General features: G+C 46.9%; 1 protein-coding gene across 5 annotated transcripts in view; it reads right to left on the bottom strand.

Annotated features, from left to right (window-relative positions):
• The window catches only part of TSNARE1 (t-SNARE domain containing 1), a 296160-nt gene that overhangs the window by 236192 nt on the left and 33810 nt on the right, over positions 1-26158 (bottom strand). For all 5 annotated transcript variants that reach the window (XM_070941966.1, XM_070941969.1, XM_070941970.1 and 2 more), the window contains exon 2: positions 12693-12776. The gene's annotated coding sequence lies outside the window, so the exon portion shown is untranslated. The remainder of the gene's footprint in view (positions 1-12692; positions 12777-26158) is intronic.

Genomic DNA, 26158 nt, shown 5'->3' with positions numbered 1-26158 from the left:
CATTGGGTCCTATGATAGACAACCAAATTTCTGAAGAATAGAATGTAAGAACCTCAGGGTCCTTTAGGGTTGGGTTGGGGAAGGAAGGGAGGGAGAGAGGGAGGAAGGAAGGAAGGGAGGGAGGGAGGGAGGAAGGAAGGAAGGAAGGAAGGAAGGAAGGAAGGAAGGAAGGAAGGAAGGAAGGAAGGAAGGAAGGAAGGAAGGAAGGAGAGAGATTGGTGGATGGGTGGAAGGGTGAATGAAATGGATGGATGGATGGATGGATGGATCAAAGGGAGGGAGAAAGGGGTGAATGGGTAAGATAAGGAAGGGAGGGAGGGAGGGAGGGAGGGAGGGAGGTGTTGTGACCTAGGCTTACTGAGTCATTACAATACACAATTAGTCTCAAATAAACCTATTTTATTGTAACAGCTGAGAATTGTGTTCATTCCCAACTGAGTCTCAATTAGTTGCAAAAAAAGTCCTTCAGAAGAAGTCCTTCAGGATAATCACCAACCTTTATCTTCTTTGACACGTTGCCAAAGGCCTTACTTGGCAAAGCCCCACGGAGTTCAGAAACAAACAAGAGATGCCGACTGGAAACAGAGTTAGCAACGTTGCTTTTCTGCAAAAGGTCCAAGTGCCTTTGTTTCTCTCTTAAGCCTTATGGGAGGGCCAATCACCTCCTGGCCTTACTTGGGAAGATAAGTAGAACGGGGGGGGGCGGAATCAGCTGCGGCACACAAACTTGGGAACTTTTTTAAAAACTTTTTTAAAGCATTTTTTACTACCAGTTAGGGCGAATAGGTAGTAAAAAAATGCTTTAAAAAAGTAAAAAAAAGAAAAAAAGGTTCCCAAGATCACAGTTTGCCGCGCAATCTTCAGAACCTTTTATTTTATTTTTTTAAAACATTTTTTTACTACCTATTTGCCCGAACCGGTAGTAAAAAATAATGTTTAAAACATTTTTTAAAAAAAAACTTCCAACGATTGCCCATTGCTAAGCTGATCATTGGAACTTTTTTTTTACATTTTTTTACTACCGGTTCAGCGAACCAGTAGCATTTTTTACTACCAGTTCGTGCGAACCGGCCTGAACCGGTAGCATTTCACCCCTGATTTTTTCCCTGCAATTTGGAATCAGATGCCAGTTGTGCAGATAAATTCAGTGGTAGGATTCAACCGGTTTGTGCCACTTCAGCTGAACCGGTTATTAAATTGCTGGCTGGCCCCTCCCCACCCCGCCCCTTCCAGAAGTCCCCATGCACCCCATTTTGGCTCCCAGGTAAGTGCAAGGAGGCCTACTAGGCTCAAAACGGGGCGCATGGGACTGTGGTGCGCCCCCCCCCCCAACAGCCCATTTTTGCTCCCAGGGGGTTGCAAGGAGGCCTATTACGCCCAAAACAGGTTACGGCGCAGCCCCCCTGTGGCCTGTTTTTGCTCCCAGGAGGGTGCAGGAGGCCGAGTGCTGCCTGTCACATCCCCTGGCCACGCCCACCATGGCCTCGCCCACCGATCCGATCATTAGGGCAGAGAACCGTTGTTAAATTATTTGAACCCCATTACTTGATAAATTGGTGGGAAATCCCTTGTTCACAGTCAGCTTTGCAGTGAAAAACAAGAGGAAGGAGAAGCAACCTCATTATCACACATTTAAGTAAAGTTATTTTCTTTCACAGTTTGTTTTCCACTCCAGAGTCTTCAGAGAGGAGCCACCGGTTAGCCACTGATTCGAAACAATTTTAAATTTTATTTAATTTCCTCCCCGCCATTCCTTTATCATCCAAATCAGACAAAAAGGATTTAAAAGAAAAATGCTCGGCAATTTAATGAATCATACACATTCATTTGCAATACCATTTTTTCATTCGGTTAAATTAGATTTGCCAGAAAAGAAGGTTAGAGGGCAATAGAGGATGACCAAGAATTTTGGCTGGATCCATTTGCTATAATTCTCCTTGTTCGTAGCTTAACTCAGAAAAAAAAAAAGAAAATTAACGAAGCAGAGTCCCAAAGGTGATTTTTCAAGAGGCAACTGGACTTTGCAAACTCCTTTGCAATGGAGAAAGTGAATTTGTTCATTTATTTGTTAATGTAGGGAAGGGATCTCCAGACTTAACAACCTTAAGACTTGTAGACTTCAACTCCCAGAATAAATATTGACAATAGAACAATAGAATTGGAGAGTTCCAATTCCAGAGTTGGAAGCAGGGGTGCTTATTCAACAGGTTCTGGAGAACTGGTAGAGGAAATTTTGAGTAGTTCGGAGAACTGGCAAATACCACCTCTGGCTGGCCCCAGAGTGGGATGGGAATGGGGATTTTGCAATATCCTTTCCCCTGGAGTGTGGTGGGAGTGGAGATTTTGCAGTATCCTTCCCCTGCCATGCCCACCAAGCCACACCCACCAAGCGATGCCCACAGAACCGATAGTAAAAATATTTGAATTCCACCACTGGTTGGAAAGGATCTTGGCAGTCTTCCTCTGCTTAGGCAGGAAACTCTACACCAGTTCAGACAAATGGTTATCCAACTTCATCTTAAAAACTTCCAGTGTTGGAGCATTCACAACTTCTGAAGGCAAGTTGTTTCACAGATTAATTGTTCTCACTGTCAGGAAATTTCTCCTTAGTTCTAAGTTGCTTCTCTCCTTGATTAGTTTCCACCCATTGCTTCTTGTCCTGCCCTCAGGTGCTTTGGAGAATAGCTTGACCCCCTCTTCTTTGGAGCAGCCCCTGAGATATTAGAATACTGCTATCATGTCTCCCCTAGTCATTCTTTTCATCAAACTAGACATACCCAGTTCCTGCAACTGTTCTTCATATGTTTTAGCCTCCAGTCCCCTAATCATCTTTGTTTCTCTTCTCTGCACTCTTTCCAGAGTCTCAAAATCCTTTTTTATATCATGGGGACCAAAACTGAATGCAATATTCCAAGTGTGGCCTTATTACCAAGGCCTTATAAAGTGGTATTAACCCTTCACGTGATCTTGATTCTATCCCTCTGTTTATGCAACCTAGAATTGTGTTGACTTTTTTGGCAGCTGCTGCACACGGCTGGCTCATATTTAAATGGTTGTCCACTAGGACTCCAAGATCCCTCTCACAGTTACTACTATTGAGCGAGGTACCACCTATACTGTTACCTGTGCATTTGGTTTTTACCTAGTAAATATATCTCAGGTTTCCATTGGAGGTCCACATTATTAATTTCCTTAATCCAATTCCTAATCTTTCTCCAATATTTCTTTGCCATTATACAAGTCCATCATTGGTGGAAATACGTACCTTTGATTTTCCCACATTTCCAACATAACTCTGATGCACCCGAAAACATTTTAGCAATTCTTGCTGGTGGGAGGTGCCACCTATACAACATTTTATATGCATTTTTCTTGAAAGACGTTGCCATAGTCATTTTAATATTTCCCCCCCACATTTGTTGCCATTTTTCTAAGGGGATCGAGTACCCAAAATTCCTCCTCCAGGCAATCATAGTGTCTTTTACAACCTCCTCTCCTATCATTCGTTCAAGCAATTGTGCATACATTTTGGTTATGTATTTATGATCCTCTCCCAATAATATATTTTATCAAAGCTCTGTTCCATCACATATATCCCATAATTATCTCTATCTCTCCTGTAACGAGATTGAACTGTAGCATAGGTCCACCAATCTAGCCTAATTCCTTTATCAACCAAATCTCCTCTAGACCTTAATATCCCTTGGGCATCCACAAGATCTTTATATCTAAAAATATTATCCTGTGTAAGAGTTGTTAGGTATGTCATCGCTTCTATTGCTGAGAACCAGGTTGGGATCTTGGTATAAAATTTTCCTCTAATTATGTCCCAGGTTTCCAGCTATATTCTCCTTAGATAATGTCTCTTGAAATACTTATTATGTTGAACTTTCTCTCTCCATAGCAGTGCATGCCATCCGTGTTGTAGGTCGTGTCCTTCTAAATCTAATAAAGACCTCCTCTTCAATAACACCCAATCCTTCATCCAGGCTAGCAGTGAAGCTCGATAATATAGTTCCCAGCAGGGGAGACCGAAGCCCCCCCTCATTCGATGTGACCGATCACACATGACCCATCACAAGATCTTCACCTGACCTGACCTCACCTGCTGTAACCTCCCCATCATAAGACCCATCACAAAACCCTCACTTGACACCCCCACACCTGACTCATCACAAGATCCATTATGTACAGCTGACGATACTCAGCTGTACATCTCCACCCTGGACCACCCCAACGATGCCCTTGAAGTGATGTCCCGGTGCCTGGAGGCCGTGCGGGTCTGGATGGGAAGGAACAGGCTCAGGCTCAACCCATCCAAGACTGAGTGGCTGTGGTTTCCGACGTCCCGATATAGTCAGTTGACGCCATCGCTGACTATTGGGGGCGAATCGCTGGCCCCCACGGAGAGGGCTTGCAACTTGGGCGTCCTCCTGGATTCACGGCTGTCTTTAGAAGAGCACTTGATGGCCGTGACCAGGAGGATTTTCCATCAGGTCCGCCTGATTCGCCAGTTGCGTCCCTTTCTGGATCAGGACTCCTTAAACTCGTGCCCTCATCACTTCCTGCCTGGACTACTGTAACACTCTCTACATGGGGCTCCTCTTGAGGAGCACCCGGAGGCTCCAACTGGCGCAGAGTGCGGCCGCGCGGGTGGTTATGGGAGCGACGTGGCGCTCCCATGTAACACCTCTCCTGCGCAAGCTGCACTGGCTCCCGGTGGTCTTCCGGGTGCGCTTCAAGGTTTTGGTTACCACCTTTAGAGTACTCCATGGCTTAGGGCCTGGTTATTTACGGGACCACCTCCTGCTGCAAACGGCCTTCCACTGGCCGGTACGCTCTCACAGAGAGGGACTCCTCTGGGTGCCATCGGCCAAACAATGTCGGCTGGCGGCCCCCGGGGGAGAGCCTTCTCTGTGGGGGCACCTACTATCTGGAACGAGCTCCCCCCGGAGATATGGAGGATCCCGGATCTGCGCACCTTCCGCCGCGCTCTCAAGACCTTTTTATTTTACCAGGCTGGTCTGGCCTAACCTCTCCTATTCTTTTTTAATGTAAATTTTAATGTAAATTTTAATTTGTTCTTAACCTGGGGTTTTAAATTTGTCTTGGGCTAAATTGATTTAATTCAATTTTACTTCTGCTCTTAAATTTTTGTATTCTATGTGTTTTATCTTGTGCCTGTTCACCGCCCTGAGTCCTTCGGGAGTAGGGCGGTATATAAATCAAATAAAATAAATAAAAATAAATAAAAATAAAAATAACACCCTCACCTGACGTGAACCTCACCTGATGTGACCTCCCCACAAAGCCCTTATAAACAGAAGAACAGCCACATCGACATCCCCTAAATTCTGATGATGTTACCTAGCCTGGTAACAAGATGTTTGGAAACGAACCCACAAGCTTTGGGAACAAACCTCTGCTCTCCCACACTGTTGTGACCTTGGCTTACTGAGTCATTACAAGACACAATTAGTCCCAAATAAATCTATTTTATTGTAACAGCTAAGAATTACGTTCATTCCCAGCCGAGTCCCAATTAGTTGCAAAACGGACGTTGCTTACCTGAACGTCCCTTCTCGACGCGCAGCTGGAGAATCCAAAGCTTCGGGTAGTTCAGTAGTTAGGTAGCCTACACTGAGTGTGCTCCTTTAAGAGATTTCTCTTCAGACACGCCCACTTGCTCAACAGAGTCCCAGTTTTGTTCACGAAGTAAGGAGCAGTAGAGCGTAAAGAAGAAAGGTTCAGCAGCCAGGCTGGGTGGGTTGGATTCTCCAGCTGCGCGTCGAGAAGGGACGTTCAGGTAAGCAACGTCCGTTCTCCAACGCGCAGCTTGGAGAATCCAAAGCTTCGGGATTTACCCAAGCAAGTTTATACAGGGAGGGTGGCTGGCTGCTGCGCATCGTCTGAAGAGTTGCATACAGCTTGGAGCACCCGACGGCCGAAGGATGCCTCCGCCGAGGCAAAGGAGTCCACCTTGTAGTGCCGGATGAAGGGATTCAAGGATGACCAGGTGGCCGCTCTGCAGATGTCAGAGATGGAGGCATTAGTGGCCCAGGCGGCCGTTGTGGCGGCGCTCCTGGTAGAATGTGGAAGAATCCTCTGAGGAATTGGTCTGTTCCGAGCTGAATAAGCCTTGGAGATGCAGGACTTAATCCACCTCCCAATGGTTGTGGAGGATACCTTCCGGCCCATGGAGGAGGGCAGAAAGGAAACGAAGAGCGATTCTGATTTCCGGAAATGCTGTGTTCGTTTAATATATCTGCGCAGGGCCCGTCGGACATCTAAGAGGTGCCAGTCTGCTTCCCGAGGATGTCGAGGATCGGGACAGAAGTCCGGAAGGATTAATTCCTGGGCTCGATGGAATGTGGAATTTACTTTAGGCAGGAATGAGGGGTCTAGTCTTAGTACCACGCGATTTGTATGAAAGACACAAAGATCGCCTCTCACAGACAGTGCAGCTAGTTCGGATACACGGCGAGCCGAAGTAATCGCGACCAGAAACGCCACCTTAAGAGTCAGAAAGCGGAGGCTGATGGAGGCGAGAGGCTCAAATGGAGGATGCATGAGGGCCTGAAGGACCAGAGTCAAATCCCAGGTCGGGTATCGATGTATAACAGGAGGGCGCAGGTTGGATGCCCCTCGCAGAAAGTCGCGAATCGTCGGGTCCTGGGAGAGAGGAAGCTGTGCAGAAGTCGAAAGGACCGTACTAAGTGCAGCAACTTGGCGACGAAGAGTGTTAGGCGCGAGGTGCTTGTCCATGCCCCGCTGAAGGAATCCCAGCACTTCGGGGACAGAAGCAGACGTTGGATCCAGGTGGGATCTAGCACACCAGGAGCAGAAGGAGTTCCAGGTTGCGTTATAAATGCGGCATGTTGACGGCCGTCATGACGCCTGAATCGTGGGGATCGCATTGCTAGGCACGTTGGCTCTCCTTAGCAAGATCCGTTCAAGCGCCAGGCGGTCAACTGCAACCATTGCGGGTCTGGGTGCAGAATGACCCCCTGGCTGAGGATGATCCTGTCCCCTGGAATTCTCCATGGCCGAGCCACCGACAGGTCCAGCAGATCCGCAAACCAGGACCTCCGAGGCCAGTGGGGTGCGACCAGAACGACGTCTGCCCTGTCTGCTATTATCCTGCGGATCAGACGAGGAAGGAGCGGTAGAGGGGGAAAGGCATAGAGGAGACCCCTGGGCCAGGGAGAGGCGAGGGCGTCGACTCCCTCCGCCTGAGGGCACTGGTACCGGGAGAAGAACCTGGGGAGGTGAGTGTTGTCGCGGCTGGCAAATAGATCGATTAGAGGCGTGCCGAATCTGCGGACGATCTCGGCGAACAGATCTGGGTGAAGTCGCCACTCGGCGTGGTCCAAGTGTTGCCTGCTGAGCCAGTCCGCTGTGATGTTCGTGGTCCCGGCGATGTGCTCCGCCACAAGGGACAGGACGTGCGTCTCCGCCCAGATCAGCAGTAGGGTCGTTTCCTCCATCAATGGACCCGAGCGAGTCCCCCCCTGGCGGTTCACGTGCGCCTTTGCTGTTACATTGTTCGTGCGTATCAGGACATGGTGCCCCGACACAATCTGCTGGAACCGTTGGAGGGAGAGGCGGATCGCACGGAGTTCCAACCAATTGATCCCGTTGAGGCTCTCCTCTGCTGACCACGTTCCCTGGGCAACGTGGGATAAAAGATGACCTCCCCATCCTGTCAGGCTGGCGTCCGTTGTTACTATCAGGTGCTGTAGATTCTGGAAGTAGCTGCCCTGATGTAGGCTCTGGGAGGACCACCAGAGGAGAGACCTTGAGACCTCTGGCGGGAGGGAAATGTGTGTGGAAGAGTTGCTTCTCCTGGCTCTCTGAAAGGGGAGGAGGAACCATTGGAGCTGGCATGAATGGAATCTCGCCCAAGGGACGACAGACAGGCAGGAAATCATTTTGCCGAGCAGGCGGGACAGGAGCAGCAAGGTCACCCTTCGCGAGGAAAAGACCTGAAGGGCTAAGGACTGGAGACTGGAGCACCGGTCCGGTGACAGGAACACCTGGCCCTGTACTGAGTCTATTACTGTCCCGAGGTGAAGAATATGAGTAGTGGGCTGCAACTGGCTCTTCGGGATGTTGAGGGAGAAGCCATGATGACGAAGGCAGCGACACACCACTTCCAGGTCTCGAGAAGCCCGGACCGGGGAGGGGGAGAGCACTAGAATATCGTCCAAGTAGCAGTGGAGCCGTACCGGATGTTGACGAAGATGGGCCGCCACTGCTGCTAGGAGCTTCGTAAAGGTCCTTGGGGCGGAGGAGAGGCCGAAGGGCATTGCTCTGTATTGGTAATGCCTGTTGTTGTAGGCAAAGCGTAGAAAACGACGATGGGACAGCCGTATTGGTACGTGGAGATACGCTTCTTTCAAATCGATAGAGGTCATCCAGTCCGATGGTCGAATGGAAGCCAGAATCGATCGGAGGGACTCCATTTTGAACTGATGGTATACGATAAATTCGTTTAGCCTCTTGAGGTCTAGGATGCCCCTGTGACCCCCGGACGATTTGGGGACCAGGAAGAAAATCGAATAGAAGCCGGTCCCGCGATGATGGTGGGGAACCGGTTCGATGGCTTGAATTTGAAGCAGGTGATGGATTTCTGCCTCCATGAGCTGGCGCTTGTCCAGGTTGGGAGAAATAGAGCATTGGACAAAGTGTGAGGGAGGTCTGGAGCGAAACTCCAGGGTAAGGCCCAGACGAATTGTCTGGAGCACCCAGGCGTCCGTTGTCGAGATCTCCCACTGGGGAAGAAAATGAGTCAGACGGCCGCCAATGGGAAGATGGATGTAGTCACTTTCCTCTTCTAAAGTTACGGGATCCCGTACCTCGAAAGGGCCGTTTGGGTGCTGGGGCCTTTCGACCACGGTCTCTGAAGGAGGGTCTATCGAAGGCACGGTCGAAGCCTTGAGAATAGTGCCTTGAGGAGAAGGACCCCGAAGGTCCGGCGTCGTTCCGAAAGGGCTGCCTGGTGGAGTAGGACGATGGTTTACGGTCTGCCCTTTTATAGGAGGATGGCATTACCTTTCGTTTATCCTTGTCCTCGACAAGGATGGGGTCTAAGGATTCTCCAAAAAGGCGGGAACCTTTATACGGAGTCGAAGCGAGGCGCCATCTAGACTTGGCATCCGCTCTCCAATTCTTAAGCCATAATAAACGGCGAGATGTGACGGATGACACCAGGGCGCGCGAAGCGAATTTTGCGGCATTGAGCGAAGCGTCCGCCGTATATTCAGTAGCCGCCACCAGTTTGTTGACATCTTGGCGGAGGCGTGAATCCGCGGGCGGAAGGCGCTCGTGAAGCTGGCGTAGCCAGATTAAGCAGGCACGGCTGAAGAAGGAAGCCGAGGTGGCTGCCCTAACCGCCCAGGCGGCCGCATTGTGTGTACGCCGGAAGGTAAACTCGGCTTTCCGATCCTCGGAGCGCAAGCCGTCGGCGACATCGTTGGAAATTACAGAGGAAGCCGTTAGATTGGCCACTGGTGCGTCTACTATTGGTAACTGAAGAAGGTCCTGGAGACTAGGCGCCGAACAATAAAGTTTCTTGTCTAGCCCCGAAGGGGCGGGCAAGGAGGAAGGCGTGGACCAGGATCGCTGGACCACCTCAGAAAAGAGCTGTGGACATGGAATAAAGTCCGCTTCTGCCTTAGGCGCCGTAAATAAAGCCTCATGTTGTTGAGAAGGACCAGGCTGATCCACCTGAGGGGCTGGGTCTGCCATATTCGTGGCCAACTTGGCCTTATGCAGGAGTAACTTGAATAACGAGGGTCTAAAGAGTCCAGAGAAGGCTGGCTTTTCGGGTGGCATATCGGCGTCATCAGATAAGTCCATATCCGAGGGGTCGCACTCTCCCTCCTCCGAAGACGACTCCTCGCGGTGACCATGGTCCAGATACGGGTCAGACCCATGCGTCATAGCCTGATACTGGATAGGGGCCTGTTGAGAGACCCGGGCCAGAGGAGGAGGAGGAGGAAAACGTGGCTGAGGCCAAGCCCCATATGGTGCAGCATGTTGAGAAGTTGCTGCCAGTGTCTTGGTAACCGTGTCAGAGATGATCTGCTGAATGTCATACTGAAAGGGCGGAGGGGCTGGCTCCGTGGCGCGCAATCCCGCAGCAGTGGGAGTAAAGGTTGCCTCTGGCTGAGACCGCCGAGAAAGAGTGGTGTTGCGCGAGAGGTCCACCGGTTCTGTGCAGTGGGCCGAAAACGCCTCAGGGACATCTTCCATGCCCGGCGTCTGATGCAACGGTGGTAAGGGCTGCTGAGCAGCATGATGGATGGGCTGGACAGGAGCTTCAGCCACCGGCGAGAGTGGGACTGGTAAGTGTGCGAATGCAGCCTGTGTTGACTGGCTGCGCGCCTTCTCAAACTGACGCTCCAGGGCCTTGTGCCTCCTGGAGGCATCCTTGTCCGCAGCTGACGAATGTTTGGTCTTTTTAGGAGCAGCAGACGAGGACGAATGTGAAGCACGTTTTCGGGACCTTTTACGTTGCTTGGACTGTTCGCGAAGGCGCTCGGGAGAGCTGTTGTTGTCCTCAAGTTCTGACGAGAGATCACGTTCCGCCATGTTGGGATCTCTTGCTTCCTTATTTGTCCTCTTTTTTTTTTTTTTTTTTTTTTATATTCAGAAAGGATGAAGAGGAATTCCAAGTAAATATTTAATATTTGTGGTTATGTAGATGGATACAAATATATATAGTTTGATTGTTTTTTTTTTTTTGTTTTTTTTTTTACAGGAAAAAATTGAGGATCGACGGATCAAATATACAGAGCCAAAGGGCTAGTCAGGTAAGTCCAGGAGTAGAGGAGGGCGGGGGGGTGGAGAAGTAGTGAAACTAGCTGATTGCTCCAGAGAGACAAGCTAGTTAGGTCACAAATGGCAGCAGAAGAAACAATTTTGCCTCTAGGAGTCAACTGCGCATGCGTGAGCTAGTTGCCAGGCAGAAATTCACAGCCGTTGAATCCCTTTCCCTTAGGGTAAAGGGAATGGCGCCAGGCAGGGCTGCAGAACGAGGGCGACAGTAACAGTTAGAAGGGCTGTTTCTTTTAATATCCTTGAGAGGCCGATGAATTGGCCGGTCGAGAGATCGATGAGGAAAGGAGGCTTCTTGTGGGGAGGGGAAAGCCAAGGAGCGCGAGCTGCCGCTGAGCGCAGCTCCCAGCGCTGAGGCGGCTAAAAATGGCGCGCACTTTTAAAACAGTCCAAGCGCCGCCGCCTAGAGCCCCGAGCAAGGTGTAATGCCGGCAGGAGATCAGCCGAAGGCTCAGAAGCACTTCCCGGCTGGGTAGATACAGACGAGCGCTCCGGCGATTAAGGGGCGCAGGAGGGGCGTTCCGGCGCTCGAAGACAGCCACGATGATCCAGGCGTCCGTGGAGGGGGCTGTAACTCGATCTCCGCGAGGGCAAGGCGTGCGATCACTCAGAAGTGATCCCGACGCTAGGATAGTCTCAAAGTCAATAATGGGAAGAGAGAGAGAGACGCCGCTGAGCGCAGGGCGTCAATCTCAGGCCGCCAAATTCAAATTGCAGTCCAGACGGCGAGGGCGGTATTGCCGGCAAGCCGGGGGACCTACCCACACGCCTGCGGCTATTAATGAGGGCTGATAATAGGCCGGGCTTCAGTAAGAGCGAAAGGTCCCTGACAGCGTGCCTGAAGCAGCAGGCAGACTCACCCCCCGGCAAAAATTAGTCGAAGAGAAGAGAACTGGTGTGGAAACACTCTTGAAGAATCCAAAGCTTCTGGAATAGTTTTAGTAGTAACCAGAGAAATTTTCAGACAGTGTCACAGGCTCAACTGAGTGAACTAAACTGAACTCTGTTGAGCAAGTGGGCGTGTCTGAAGAGAAATCTCTTAAAGGAGCACACTCAGTGTAGGCTACCTAACTACTGAACTACCCGAAGCTTTGGATTCTCCAAGCTGCGCGTTGGAGAACAAGTCCTTTGGAAGAAGTCCTTCGGGATAATCACCAACCTTTATCTTCTTTGACACCCTGCCAAAGGCCTTACTTGGCAAAGCCCCACGAAGTTCAGAAACAAACAAGAGATGCCAACTGGAAACAGAGTTAGCAATGTTGCTTTCCTGCAAAAGGCCCAAGTGCCTTTGTTTCTCTTTTAAGCATTATGGGAGGGGCCAATCATCTCCTGGCCTTACTCTCGAGTTGTCCCTTTTGCTTTAGCTGCTCTTGCCTTCTGGCAGCTCTGCGCATGTGTGCACTAGGAACAGGCTCCTCCTGTTCCTCTGCCTCTCTGCTGTCCGACTCTGGGGGCTCTGGAGTCCGCGCATCACTCCCAAATGGCCCTGGCCCCATTTCTGCCTCCGACGCAGAGCCCTCCTCCGGGCCTTCCCCAGACTCCAGGACTGGCCCATGTTCCTCCCCAGCCTCCTCACTGTCTGACTCCACTGCCAGCTTCGCACGCTGCTGGCGGACCACAACACATACTTCTTTGATACATACTTTCAAACAGTTATGTGTTCCCCCAACATCTAATAATGGAAACAACGAATAATTTTATAACTGTTTTAATGAAAATAACTTCAAAAGAATTCCATGCCTTGCCACAACCTGAGAACAAACCGAAGCAACACACTTTTTTTCTTGACCAAACGTACAACAATATTCATACAAATGTACAGATTTTTTCCTCCAAACCCCCAAGGTTACCTTGTGCAGGAAAAAGAATTAATTGGTTTTGACTTTTGTTCTCCTAAATCCAGCTCTTCTGACCAGCTGAGGTTCCTCCACAAACTGTGGCACAAAAAGGGAGATACAATTATTTTAGAGTCAAGTACTTTTTAAAAGACGTATCGTTTCTAAATCACTTTAAACAACCAAAATGCATTGCAGGATCAGATAGAAGATCAGCAGCAAAGTTCAAATTATTTCTGGGCTATGATCTTTGGAGGAAAGGGACAGGGACAGTTTTAAGGGTTGAGACAATGGAGTAAGATCATGGAGATGCTGGTTGGAAGTCTACAAGGGGTGTCCACAAAGAAAGGGTCAAAAAAAATCAAAATGGCAGCCACAACAATGCAATCGAAACCCTCTCCTTGAAGGCAACTCTGATGTCCATTTTTTTAATAAGTTTTTTTTTATTTTATAGACAAACAAACATACAATACATAATCAATTATTCAGCGTATCATCTGAGTCAGTGGTGGGTTTCAATTTTTTTACTACCGGTTCTGTGGGTGTGGCTTGTTGGGCGTGGCATGGCTTGTTGGGCGTGGCTTGTTGGGCGGGGCAGGGGAAGGATACTGTAAAATCTCCATTCCCTCCCCACTCCAGGGGAAGAATACTGTAAAATCTCCATCTCCTCCCCACTCCAGGGGAAGAATACTGTAAAATGTCCATTCCCTCCCCACTCCAGGGGAAGAATACTGTAAAATGTCCATTCCCTCCCCAATCCAGGGGAAAGATACTGCAAAATCCCCATTTCCTCCCCAATCAGCTGGGATTTGGGAGGCAGAGAATAGATGGGGGCGGGACCAGTCAGAACTTTTACTACCGGTTCTCCGAACTACTCAAAATTTCTGCTATCGGTTCTCCAGAACTTGTCAGAACCTGCTGAAACCCACCTCTGATCTGAGTACATCTTTTGTGTCTTCTTCCTACTCCTCCACTATTTATCATATCTTCATTTATTATAACATTTCTCCCACATTTCTTACTTTTCTATTAATACATTTATCTATCCTCTTTCTCTTCTTTCTTCTTCATTCATTTCATTACATTACCTTATATGCATATATATATATATATATATATATATATATATATATATATATATATATATATTCTAACCAATGATAAAATTGTCCCCATACCTTAAAATATTCCGATTCCTTTCTTTCTTTAATTATCAAAGTCAATCTATTCATTTCTGCACAATCCGATATTTACTTAATTCCTTCTCCCTCTGTAGGGATTTTCTCTGCTTTCCATCTTTGCGCAAAGGCTATCCTCGCTGCAGTTATAACATGTATAATCAAATATGTATTTTCTTTACAAAATTTCTCTGGTAAGATACCCAATAGGAACAGTTCAGGTTTTAAATCCACATGTTGTTGTATCATTTCTTCTAACCATGTCTTAATTTTAATCCAATAATTTCTCGCTTCTGGACACATTCACCATATATGATAATACGATTGATGTCCATTGTTGCAATGCCCCAGTCGGAGCCTGAATCTAAGGAAGAAGATGAGCCGGAGCTGGAGCCGACAGAGGAGGAATGTGGGGAGAAGCAGGCCGAGTCGGCCCAGGGCCCTTCAGAATTGGGACGGCTTGTAGGCAGGGAGGAACAGGGGCAGGATGACCGAAAGAGGGCAAGCAGTGGACATGAGGAGCAAAGGAGCTCAGCCGATGAGCAAGGATCGCCCCCTCCTGATCCCCAAACACGGAGAGTGGAGAGAAGGCAGGAACAGCGCAGGCTGGCCCGATGACTCAGGAGGAGAGCATCCCATCCCTCTTCACAAGGCACACCTGGGGACTGAGCTTTAAAGAGACACTGTGGGGAGGGGCGTTTGGCAGGAACAAACACTGAATTGGTAGAATTTGGTGTGCCGGTACAGACATTTGGAGTTTGCAGGACTGTTTGCTTCTTCGTTACTTGTGAACTCAGTGCCTTCTTCCTGACTTCGTGGACTCAGTACCCTGTTCCTGTCTTTGTGGACTCATTGTTTGTTCCTTGTTTTGTGGACTTCTTTCCCTGTTCCTTTGTTTTGCTGGACTGGGCACAGCCAGAGCTTGCCGTGTGTGTGCGCTCACGTTTTGCTCTGGGACTTGCCGAGAACGTGGAAATGTTTGAGGGGAAATTTGGAGCACTAATAGCACTAGCACTAGTACTTACATACCGCTTTACAGTACTTTACAGCCCTCTCTAAGTGGTTTACAGAGTCTGCCTGTTGCCCCCAACAATCTGGCTCCTCATTTTACCCACCTCTGAAGGATGGAAGGCTGAGTCAACCTTAAGCCTGGTGAGATTTGAACTGCCAAATTGCAGGCAGCCGGCAGGCAGCAGAAGTATCCTGCAGTACTGCACTCTAACAACTGCGCCATCGTGGCTCATTAAAGGGAAGTTTGAACTCTCAGTTGGCTGTGTGACCTTCGTGACATGTCCCAGGTCATCACATTTGTCATCCATTGATGCTCGTTGAGTATCTCTCGCTTTGCCCAACCTACTCTACCAGTTAATTACTGTGGGAATAACTGCAGGAAAAGTATCCCTGCAGGAAAGCTAGAAGAGCATTCTAACTCTCAGGCGCAAATAACCAGGAACAGGCATTGAGTTCAAAACACTAAAGGTTTACTACGCGCTACCTATACACAAGAATCTGATCTACTAACGGTGAAGGCAAATTGGCGCCAGATAGAGTCAATGGAATTCACAGAGAGCTGGTCTCTTGTGATTGCGTATGGATTGCAAAATGATGATGCATTTGACCCCGCCTTCAGGCTCCACCTGGTCATCTCCTACACAAAACTTCTCCAAACTTGTCAACTTTAAGACGGGTGGACTTCAAAGGATCTGCATATTATCAAATTTGGATAGAGGGTGGCTGTTTTTCTTTACTTTTTTTGAAATTACTTTGAAGGACGAGATTATTTCCATTTTTTACACCAAAGCGAGAACTCTCTTTCATGTTCCTCGCCCCGTCCTTCCTTTCCAAACTTTACCCACATTTGGAGAGTAAATATATTAATCAACTAAGTAAACGCCGGCATCCAGCACTCTGTGAAGAAAAGGCACGCTACAAGCCCAGTGAATAAATAACAAGAAAGGGAAGTTTTAATGGAAGAATTAGCTCCTTAAGCCAATCAAGATTTCCAGCCACAACTACTGTTAACTTTGCAAACATGGGGAACCATCTCGTGAAGGATGCAAAAGTTACCTCGTAGCCGAAAACACAAAAGCAATATTAGCGGAGGTTAAAACAGAATAACAGAGTTGGAAGGGACCTGGGAGGTCCTCTAGTCCAACCCCCAGCTCAATCAGGAAACTTAAATTTGCCATCAGATTAGAGGTGGAGTTTCTGAAACGCTTGAATCACGGGTAGTTCTCAACGTACAACCGCAGCGGAGCCCAACATTTCCGTTGCTAAGCGAGACAGATGTGAAATGAGTTTTGTCCCATCTTATGACCTGACTTACCACAGCAAATTCCGAAGTCAAATTACACAAAGTCAAATTCAACTCACAACTTGAAGTACACGTGAGGTCTAGTGACGCTATCACAAGTAATCCTTGGTTTACAACCATTTATTTAGTGACCCTTCAAAGTTACAACAGCACAGAAAAAAGTGACATAACCTTTTTTTCCGCCGTTATGAGGGTTGCAGCATCCCCGTGATCAAAATTCAAATGCTTGGCAACTGGCATGTACTTATTTTAATTTATTTATTTATTTATTTATTTATTTATTTATTTATTATTTATTTATTTATTTATTTATTTATTGGTTCGATTTATATGCCGCCCTTCTCCGGAGACTCAGGGCGGCTTACAATGCGTTAAGCAATAGCCTTCATCCTTTTGTATATACCTGCTTAGTATGGATTTCGGCCCCCCCTAAGCGATGTTCTTTTTTTATACAAAGTCAGCTTATTGCTCCTCCAATCCGGGTCCTCATTTTACCTACCTTGGAAGGATGGAAGGCCGAGTCAACCTTGAGCCTGGTGAGATTTGAACTTGCAGTAATTGCAGGCAGCTGGCAGCTAAGTGCTACTTTAAAAGCACTTTAGTCCGCTGTGTCACCAAGGCTCCTTATGACGGTTGCAAAGTCCCCGGGGTCTCTGTGATCCCCTTTTGTGATGAACCAAGTCTATGGGGGAAGTCTATGGGGAAAGCCAGATTCACTTAACAACCATAGTAAGAAATAGGACATAGGCATAGGCATAGGACCTAGATATCTTCGAGACCGCCTGATGCTACCGACGGCCTCCCATCGACCTGTGCGCTCCCACAGAGAGGGCCTCCTCGGGGTACCATCAACCAAACAGTGTAGGCTGGTGACCCCCAGGGGGAGGGCCTTCTCTGTGGGGGCACCTACCCTCTGGAATAAGCTGCCCCCTGAGATAAGGAGAATCCAAGACCTCGGTGCCTTCCGCCGTGCCCTTAAAACTTTCTTTTTTCATCAAGCCGGGCTGGCCTAACACTTTTCTTTAAATGTTTTAATTGTTTTGTCATTGCTTTTAATTATGGGGCCAAATATATATATATCTTTTTAATTATATTTTAATGTTTGTAGTTTATGTTTTTACTTTGGCTGTACACCGCCCTGAGTCCTCAGGAAAAAGGGCGGTATATAAATTCGATATAAAATAAAAATAAAATAAAATAAAATAAAGGACGTAAAATGGGGCAAAACTCACTTAACAAATGTCTCACTTTACAACATAAATTTTGGGCTCAACTGTGGTCGTAAGTCGAGGACTACCTGTACATTTGATCGTTTGACATTGTCAACCCTGACAGAAATTCCAGCAACCCACCGCATCTCTTAACTATCTTGGAGAAAGCAAGATAGACTAATAGACAAAGCAGCTCATTTTTTCTATTTCATCCTACCCTCTCCTTAACCAGTCCTGAAATTTGGAAGAGAACATGCTTAGTGTTCTGTCCCCGTCTCCACACACACACACACACACAGCCAGCCGAGGGTTAAAGGAAGCACTTGGCACGCACACAGTTTGTTATCAGAAACTTGGCAGCAAGACGAGCACTGACTGCCAAGTGCTTTTACTTCAATAAACGGAATATCCCTTCACCAGATAAACAGAAATACACACAGTTTGCAAATAGTCCAGTTCAAAACAAGAAACCTTCGGCAGATTTAAGCGTTGTTCAAAGTGACTAGCCAGAGTTAGTTTTTGTCCGTCACAGAGTCTTAAATGGCCACCACACTCTCTTATATAGTCTCTGGGGTGTGGTCCAGTGACTCAGCCTAATCCCTGGCACGCCTCCTCAACTGCTGCAACCGTTTATCATGCCTTCGTTGACGTGGATCCAGGAATGACAGATCGCCTCCATCGCTATCATCGGAGACACCTGGCTCCTGGCTAATCTCCTCTTCCTCGGCCGGCACCTGAGGCAGTGCCAGAGAGGAGGGGCCTGGAGAGGGAGGCCTGGCAGACTCCTCTCCTTCATGTTCGGAGCCTTCTCCCTCCGATAAGATAGGCTCGGAGGACGGAGCCACAACACTTAGTTACTACCATACCAATCGCTTCCAGAAACCAATGACAGGTACTTGCACTCCCATCCTTCTATTGTTCCCTTTTCAATCCAAGACTCGTCTTCTCCCACACCACCCAACTTCGTGAAGAATGTCTATGGAGATTCTCCGTCCTCCAGGTCACAGTTGTCCCAAAGGTTTTTTTTCAAGAGGCAACTGGACTTTCTTGTTTTGCTTTGAAGAAATTTCGGTTCTCATCCAAGAAGCTTCTTCGGCTCTGACTGGATGGTGGGGAATGGAAGGATTGATACTCCTTGCAGACAACTGCTCATTTGCATTCTTTTCAGAGAGTCACTGAGGCCACTTGGGAGGTTTGTCTGTGTCCTCAGGGTCACCTGAGTGGTGCAAATGATTCCTGTAGCCTGCAATTTTTTTTTCTCTGGAAATCCACCCCTACTCCCAAACCATTCAAAGACCACCCCAAATTGCATAGCTAAAAGTCTATGGAGATTCTCGGTCATCCAGGTCATGCTTGTCCCAAAGGTTACTTTTTCAGGAGGCAACTGGACTACCTTGTTTTTTCTTTCAAGATGTTTTGCTTCTCATCCAAGAAGCTTCTTCAGCTCTGACTGAATGGTGGGGAATGGAAGGATTTATACTGTGTCCTTGCAGACACAGCTGGTCATTTGATCCTTTTAGAGAGTCATTGAGGCCACTTGGAGGTTTGTCTGGATCCTCAGGTTCACCTGAGTAGTGCAAATGGGTGTGGATATACCCATCTGCACTACTACTATAGATAAACTTCCAAGTGGCCTTAACAACTCTCTAAAAAGACTGCAAATGACCAGCTGTCTTCAAGGAATATAAATCCTTCCATTCCCCACCATCCAGCCAGAGCTAAGAAGCTTCTTGGATGAGAAGCAAAACGTCTTCAGAGAAAATGAATTTAATATAAATTAAAGCAAAAAAAAAAGAGAAAGTTCGTGGTGAAGAGCTGCCCATGATAAAAATCTCTTCCCAACCTAAATGCAAGCATCAGTAATCTTTGGCCAGTAATGCGAAAACTGGTACATTCGGAGCTCTGTCCTAATTGCCTTTTGCCCAAAGGTATGCTGACCTCGGAGTGTTATTTACAGATTTAATATGCATCGAGGCTGAGACGGCCTCTCTTAAATGAGCATGTCACCATGAAGATGGAATTTAATGTCTTTAGCCGGGACAGAAAACTAGAATCGTTCCGCTGGGGTGCCCGAACCTGTGATTGAAATGGTCAGGCCAGGTTCTCATTTAACATTCTCAGATACCAAAGGTCCTTTTTCAAGAATTATTCCAGAGCAGAACTGAGTAACAGAATTGAAAAGGGACCTTGGAGGTCTTCTAGTCCAACCCCCTGCTTAAGCAGGAGTCCCTTTACCATTTCAGACAAATGGTTGTCCAACATCTTCTTAAAAACCTCCAGTGATGGAGCACCCACAACTTCTGGAGGCAAGCTGTTCCACTGGTCAACTGTTCTGTCAGGAAATTTCTCTTTAGTTCTAGGTTGCTTCACTTTTTGATTAGTTTCCATCCATTGCTTCTTGTCCTGCCTTCAAGTGCTTTGGAAAATAGAAGTCTTTATTGGCCAAGTGTGACTGGACACACAAGGAATTTGTCTTTGGTGTATATGCTCTCAGTGTACATAAGGAGGATAAAAATACATTCATCAAGAATAAAAAGATACAACACTTAGTGATAGCCAAGGTTACTAATAAGCTATCAAATTGTACTAGGAAACAAATAAAAACAATATAAATTGAACGATACAAGCAACATGGTTATAGTAATAAGTGGGAAGAGATAGATACTAGTAAGGAAGAGAAGAATAATAGTAATTCAGTCTTAGTAAATTATTTAACAATGTTGCAGGAATTAGTTGTTTAGCAGAGTGATGGCGTGTGGGAAAAAACTGTCCTTGTGTCTAGTTGTTCTGGTGTGCAGTGCTCTATAGCGTCTTTTTGAGAGTAGGAGTTGAGACAGTTTATGTCCAGGATGTGAGGGGTCTGTAGATATTTTCACAGCCCTCTTTTTGACTCGTGCAGTATACAGATCCTCAATAGAAGGCAGGTTGGTAGCCATTGTTTTTTCTGCAGTTCTAATGATCCTCTGAAGTCTCTGTCTGTCTTGTTGGGTTGCAGAGCCAAACCAGACAGTTATGGAGGTGCAGATGACAGACTCAATAATTCCTCTGCAGAACTGGATCAGTAGCTCTTATAATAAATAAAGGAGAATATTTGTATCTCAGGGTTGGAATGAAAGGGTCCTTGGTGTTCTCTGAGCTTGCTTGTTTTGGGGGAATAGGTTGGCCCCCTCTTCTCTGTGGCAGCCCCTCAAATATTTTCAACACCGCTCTCACGTCACTCCTAGTCCTTCTTTTCATTCAAGTAGACATTCCCAGTTCCTTAAATTCAGGACGCTCGTTCCTCAACTTCAAGGACCGGGGGTCGAGGCCTGAACCTGCCGACAAGACATCAGTGTCTTCTGCTTCTTTGGATCAAATGTCAGCCAGAAGAGTGAAAGAGGGAGAAAGGACTACAGAGCTGTCACGGAGGATGATGTGTTGGATTAGACCCCTGATTGCACAGGGACCGCGTATCTGTTCATCTTCCATCCTACTATTGTACAATCTAACAGCAGCAGCTTGTTCGGTGCAACTGACAGCTCCAAACATCTGGCCCTGACCTTGAACTGGATCTTACTCCTCCCTCCAGAGACATACGCTTTGAATTTTCTGGAGAAGAAGCACGTTATCTCCGCTGCTAAAGGACTGATATTCCCACAAACCATTTCATCCCTTCCTGCCAGCTATTATTTCAGGACTTTTTTTTTTTTTTTTTGCACACAAAGACTGTTAACTCATTTCTGACCAGAGTTTGCCATATGTTCTGTCCCCTCCCACGAGTGGCCTTGCAGATGTCGAGCCCGGCGTGCCCGACATACAACCGGGATGGGAAGGCAGATCGGAAAGAGTAACACATCCCCAACAAAACCACAACGTAGAGGGGGCAAGGGAAATAAGCGGCACGGGAGATGGTGGAGGGGCGTCGGTGGAGGGATTGCGTTTAGGACATGGAGGAACCTGGAATAGAAAACCCAAAGACGTCGCTGCAACCCATCCCAACACAGCTGAGCCACACGTTCATCAAGAGAGGGGTGGAGCACTAGGATATAAGGCGCTGCGAGACGGATGCTCGCATCACCAACTTTGAAAGTTTGTAGCTTGGCGTTGTTCCGTAACTGATGAAAAGCATTAAACCAGGATTCACTCTCCAGTTGATGTGTCCAGCTGTGTTTTATTGCTGTCTCCATGCTGTGCGGGACAAGGAACTGAGAGCAGAAGCTCAAATAGCCCGGCAGTAACAAACGCAGGCTAGAGAGATTGAAGCTGGCCCTTTAATAAACAGTTCTCTTTCAAAAGTATATCACTTCAGTAGTTACCGGCAATGTTCCAGAGGTCTTGGCAGACGGCCAGCAGGCTAATGCAGGAATGCAGACTCCTTTTCAAAACTCAAAACTAGCAGTTCTAAACTCCACTGCATCCAAAACGCCAACAAATTATTCACCACGCCTTTCCGGCCCAGCCACACCCCTTTTATACTTTGTAGGGTGTGGCCCTATGTCTCCTGACCACACCTCTTGGGACGTGGCAATAGCTGTTCTCTACAACGTCTCCTACGTCTCTCTCTTGCGTCCAATAGGGGCTCCCCCTCGTCGTTACCGGCCCCTGTTTCCTCCTCAATTTGGCTGGGGTCCAGAGGCACATCAGCAACTGTCAGTTCTTGCTGACTCACCAGTGAAGACGGCCCCTCCGGCACGTAGCTCGTGCCAGCTTCCTCCATAAAATCCTCCGACTCAGCATGCGAAGATAAATCAGCCTCCGGGGCCAGAGTCACAACACCATAAATCCTTTCTACTTTATCCTCCTGACCCTGGATATTAAAATACACTGATTTATTTTCTTTTCCTTTCTTTTCTCTTCTCCCCAAACTGAGTAGGCTTCCCAACAATTCTGACCAAATCACTTATCCTTGATATTTCTTCTTAGCTTTGCTCCACAAGTCTCCCATTTTGGGTTCTCACCCGCTGTCCTCTATTTCCAGCCTAGGTTTTCGAGGAAGTTCTCAATCAAGATCCTTTGTCAGGCCTGCCCCAGCTAGGTCCCTAGGAAAGAAAGACCCTCGACTCCATTTGGCTGAAGCGACAGGTTCTTTTACTAAGGATTAATGGTTGCAGCAAAAATGAGGTTAGACCACTGGTGAAATGTAAAATTTGTTACTACCAGTTCTGTGGGCGTGGCTTGGAGGGCGGTATAATGTGACCAAGTGGGCGTGGCCAATTTTTTTTTTTTTTACTATTTTAAAGCATTTTTTACAACTTATTTGGGCGAATAGGTTGTAAAAAAAATGCTTTTAAAAGATTTTTAAAAAAGGCTCTGACAATCACAGCAGTGGCACGCGATTGTCAGAGCCTTTTTTTTACCTTTTAAAAGCAGTAAGCAGGGTAGATTTAATTTAAATTGACTTGATTTAAATCACAATTTAAATCATGATTTAAATCACTAGTAAAAAGGCTTGATTTAAATCAACTCAATTTAAATCATAATTTTTAAAGAGCAACTGTCATCTCTGCTACTCCTTTGACCCACTGTTGACTCACCGATAGTCCCAGTGTTGCAGAATATACAGCCTCCTGCTACATAACTAAGCTCCATTGCATGCTGAATAAACTAAATTATTTATGTATCTTAAATAGAAAACTATCTTACGATAAGATTTTTACCCCAAAAGTTTTTTATTAAAACAAATTCGATAAAAATCAAAAAAATCCGATTTAAATAAAAAAAATCCGATTTAAATCAAAAAAACTGATTTTTTTTTTTTTTAAAAAATCATTGATTTTTATCCACCCTGGCAGTAAGTAATGACACCTGGGCGAGTGGGTGGAGCCTCGCGCCATCGCTACCGGTTCTCCGAACCACCTGCCACAATCGCTACCGGATCGCCCGATCCAGTCTGAACTGAGAGCATTATACCCCTGGGCTAGACCTGAGTATTTCCGCGTGAAAGATGCAAGTTTGATCAAAGTCCAAGCCAAGTGTCAGACTTCCATGCTATCTCAAAATAAATGAATTTCCAAACTGCCAATCTTTAAGGAAATCTTTTCTTTAATTGAGCACAGCCACCGGATCATGACTCGATGCGGACAAGACTGACCTTTTGCCCCCCAATCCCTCCCTTTCCGATCCCCAAATCTCTGCTTCTCATTGGCTATCTTCCAAGTCATTCTTCAGACTTCTTGTCTCGTCATTTCCCAGGAATGTCTCCCCCCCTTCATTTCCACGACAACCCGACTTCAAAGGGATTTAGCAGGCAAAAGTTCAGAGCTTATCTCTCTCTCTCTCTCTGCTCTCTATGCCAGCGTCGAAACGCTGACACCAAGTCATCCTGCTCTACGGAATCTGGAACTTCTTATGTATCAATTGGAATCTAATATGAAATTAATGCAATGCAATCAATTATGTGAGGGACAATTTGGTGCAGTGCAGTGGTTCTCAACTTGTGGTCCGCAAATCCCTGGGAGACCCTGATGTCATCAGAGAGGGTTCGCAAAAGGTGGAAGAAATGTTATGATTTAAATCGTGAGTTAAGTCTTGGGTGTCTGTGGCCATTCAAGGTATTTAAAGGGACTCCATGGTGAAGAAAACATTGAGAAACACTGATGTAGTAGGAATAGTATACACGATGGGGAAAACCCCACTTGTATGTTACTGTGGGTAAGATGCTGACTTCGTAAGGTCACCCTAACACAGTGATTGCTAAACTTTTCCAGACCGGGTGCCCAAAGCCAGCGCAGATGCATACGTGTGCTTCCAAACCAGGGGTGAAATGCTCCAGGTTCAGGCCGGATCGCCTGATCCGGTAGTGATAGAGGCGGGTGGTTCAGAGAACCGGCAGCAAAAATCCCTGCCCTCCTCCCCCACCATGCCCAGCTGAGCTGCACAATCATCAGAGGCTTTTTTTTTTACTTTTAAAAGCATTTTTTCTACAACCTCTTCGGTCGAAAAAATGCTTTTAAAAGTTAAAAAAAAGCCTCTGATGATCGCACGGCTCAGCTGGGATCGTCAAAGGCTTTTAAAAGAAAAAAAAAACCTTTTTTTCTTTTAAATGCCTCTGACCAGCCCAGCTGAGTTGCCTGATTGGCAGAGACTTTTTTTTTTCTTTTAAATGCCTCTGACGATCAGGCAACTCAGTTTGGATCGTCAGAGGCATTTAAAAGAAAAAAAGCCTCTGATGATCAGGCAACTCAGCTGGGATCGTCAGAGGCATTTAAAAGAAAAAAAGCCTCTGATGATCAGGCAGCTCAGCTTGGATCGTCAGAGGCATTTAAAAGAAAAAAAGCCTCTGCCGATCAGGCAGCTCAGCTGGGATCGTCAGAGGCATTTAAAAGAAAAAAAGCCTCTGCCGATCAGGCAGCTCAGCTTGGATCGTCAGAGGCATTTAAAAGAAAAAAAGCCTCTGCTGATCAGGCAACTCAGCTTGGATCGTCAGAGCCTTTTGAAAGCATTTTTTTACAACCTCTTCGCCGAAGAGGTTGTAGAAAAAATGGTTTTAAAAGTAAAAAAAAATGGCCACGCCCACCCAGCCACATTACCCCGGTAGTAGCAAATTTTAGATTTCACCACTGATCCAAACCTCCAAAATGCAATGCATGCATGGCCCCACGCATGTGCCCCACCCCTAACGTATGCAAACGGGTCCCCCCGCAACTACTCTGCCCGCCTGCACATGCGCATGTGGTCCCCCGCATGCACCCTGCATATGCACGTGTGCCCCCCCCATACACGGCTCACGCCCCACACTCCGCACGTACGCAGCAGAGACCCAAAGACAAGCTGACTGGTGGGAGGCATGCGCGCCCGCATGCACGGCGAAGCTGAACTGGGACAATGGCTTGCATGCCATCAGAGAGGGTGCTCCATGCCACCTCTGGCACGCGTGCCATGGGTTCATCATCACAGCCCTAACACCTGTGGTTAATCTCCATGGCAATGTCTCCCCGACATGATCCTACAGGTGTTCCCAAGGTCTCCATAGCACTGCTGACCACATAATGTGGGGCAGGCTTAGCACAGAGCTCAAGAATGTACAACTTTACCAAAATCAGAGCCGTATGAGAAGTTATTCTAAAAAGCACTGAATGGGAACAGGATGAAAAAAAAATAATAATTAAGTAATTCGGAAACTTAATGAAACTTAATTATGATTAATATGATTACTCTCCAGTCATGTATTTAATCATTGCCTCCTTGTGATCATCATTAATTTTAACATTATAATTTGGTGGCGAAGTTTGCAGAGCTCTGTATCTTGGCTCTCAGGATTGCATGTGACCCCAAACAATTTGGGAGGGAGGGAGGGAAGGAAGGAAGGAAGCAAAGAAGGAAGGAAGCAAAGAAGGAAGCAAAGAAGGAAGCAAAGAAGGAAGCAAGGAAGCAAAAAAGGAAGGAAGCAAAGAAGGAAGGAAGCAGGAAGCAAGGAAGGAAGCAAGGAAGCAAAGAAGGAAGAAAGCAAAGAAGGAAGGAAGGAAAGAAAGAAAGAAAGAAGCAAGGAAGCAAAGAAGGAAGCAAGGAAGCAGAGAGGGAAGGAAGCAAAGAAGGAAGGAAGGAAGGAAGGAAGGAAGGAAGGAAGCAAAGAAGGAAGGAAGCAAGGAAGAAAGGAAGCAAGGAAGCAAAGAAGGAAGGAAGCAAGGAAGAAAGCAAAGAAGCAAAGAAGCAAAGAAGGAAGGAAGAATGAGATTCTATTCTATTCTAGCAATTGCTAAGTGTAAAAAAAAGCCCTACTTTTCTCACCACTGAATTCAATTTTTTTAGATAGGGCTCAGAATTCAAATGTCTTGAGATCCTTTTTGGGTCTCGAGGGCA

Source organism: Pituophis catenifer, unplaced genomic scaffold, assembly GCF_029215685.1.
Source record: "Pituophis catenifer annectens isolate HBS135680 unplaced genomic scaffold, rPitCat1.0.hap2 SCAF_3, whole genome shotgun sequence".
Taxonomy (NCBI): domain Eukaryota; kingdom Metazoa; phylum Chordata; class Lepidosauria; order Squamata; family Colubridae; genus Pituophis; species Pituophis catenifer.
Note: the sequence above shows the minus strand (reverse complement) of the source record. Positions and strands in the feature narration are given on the sequence as shown.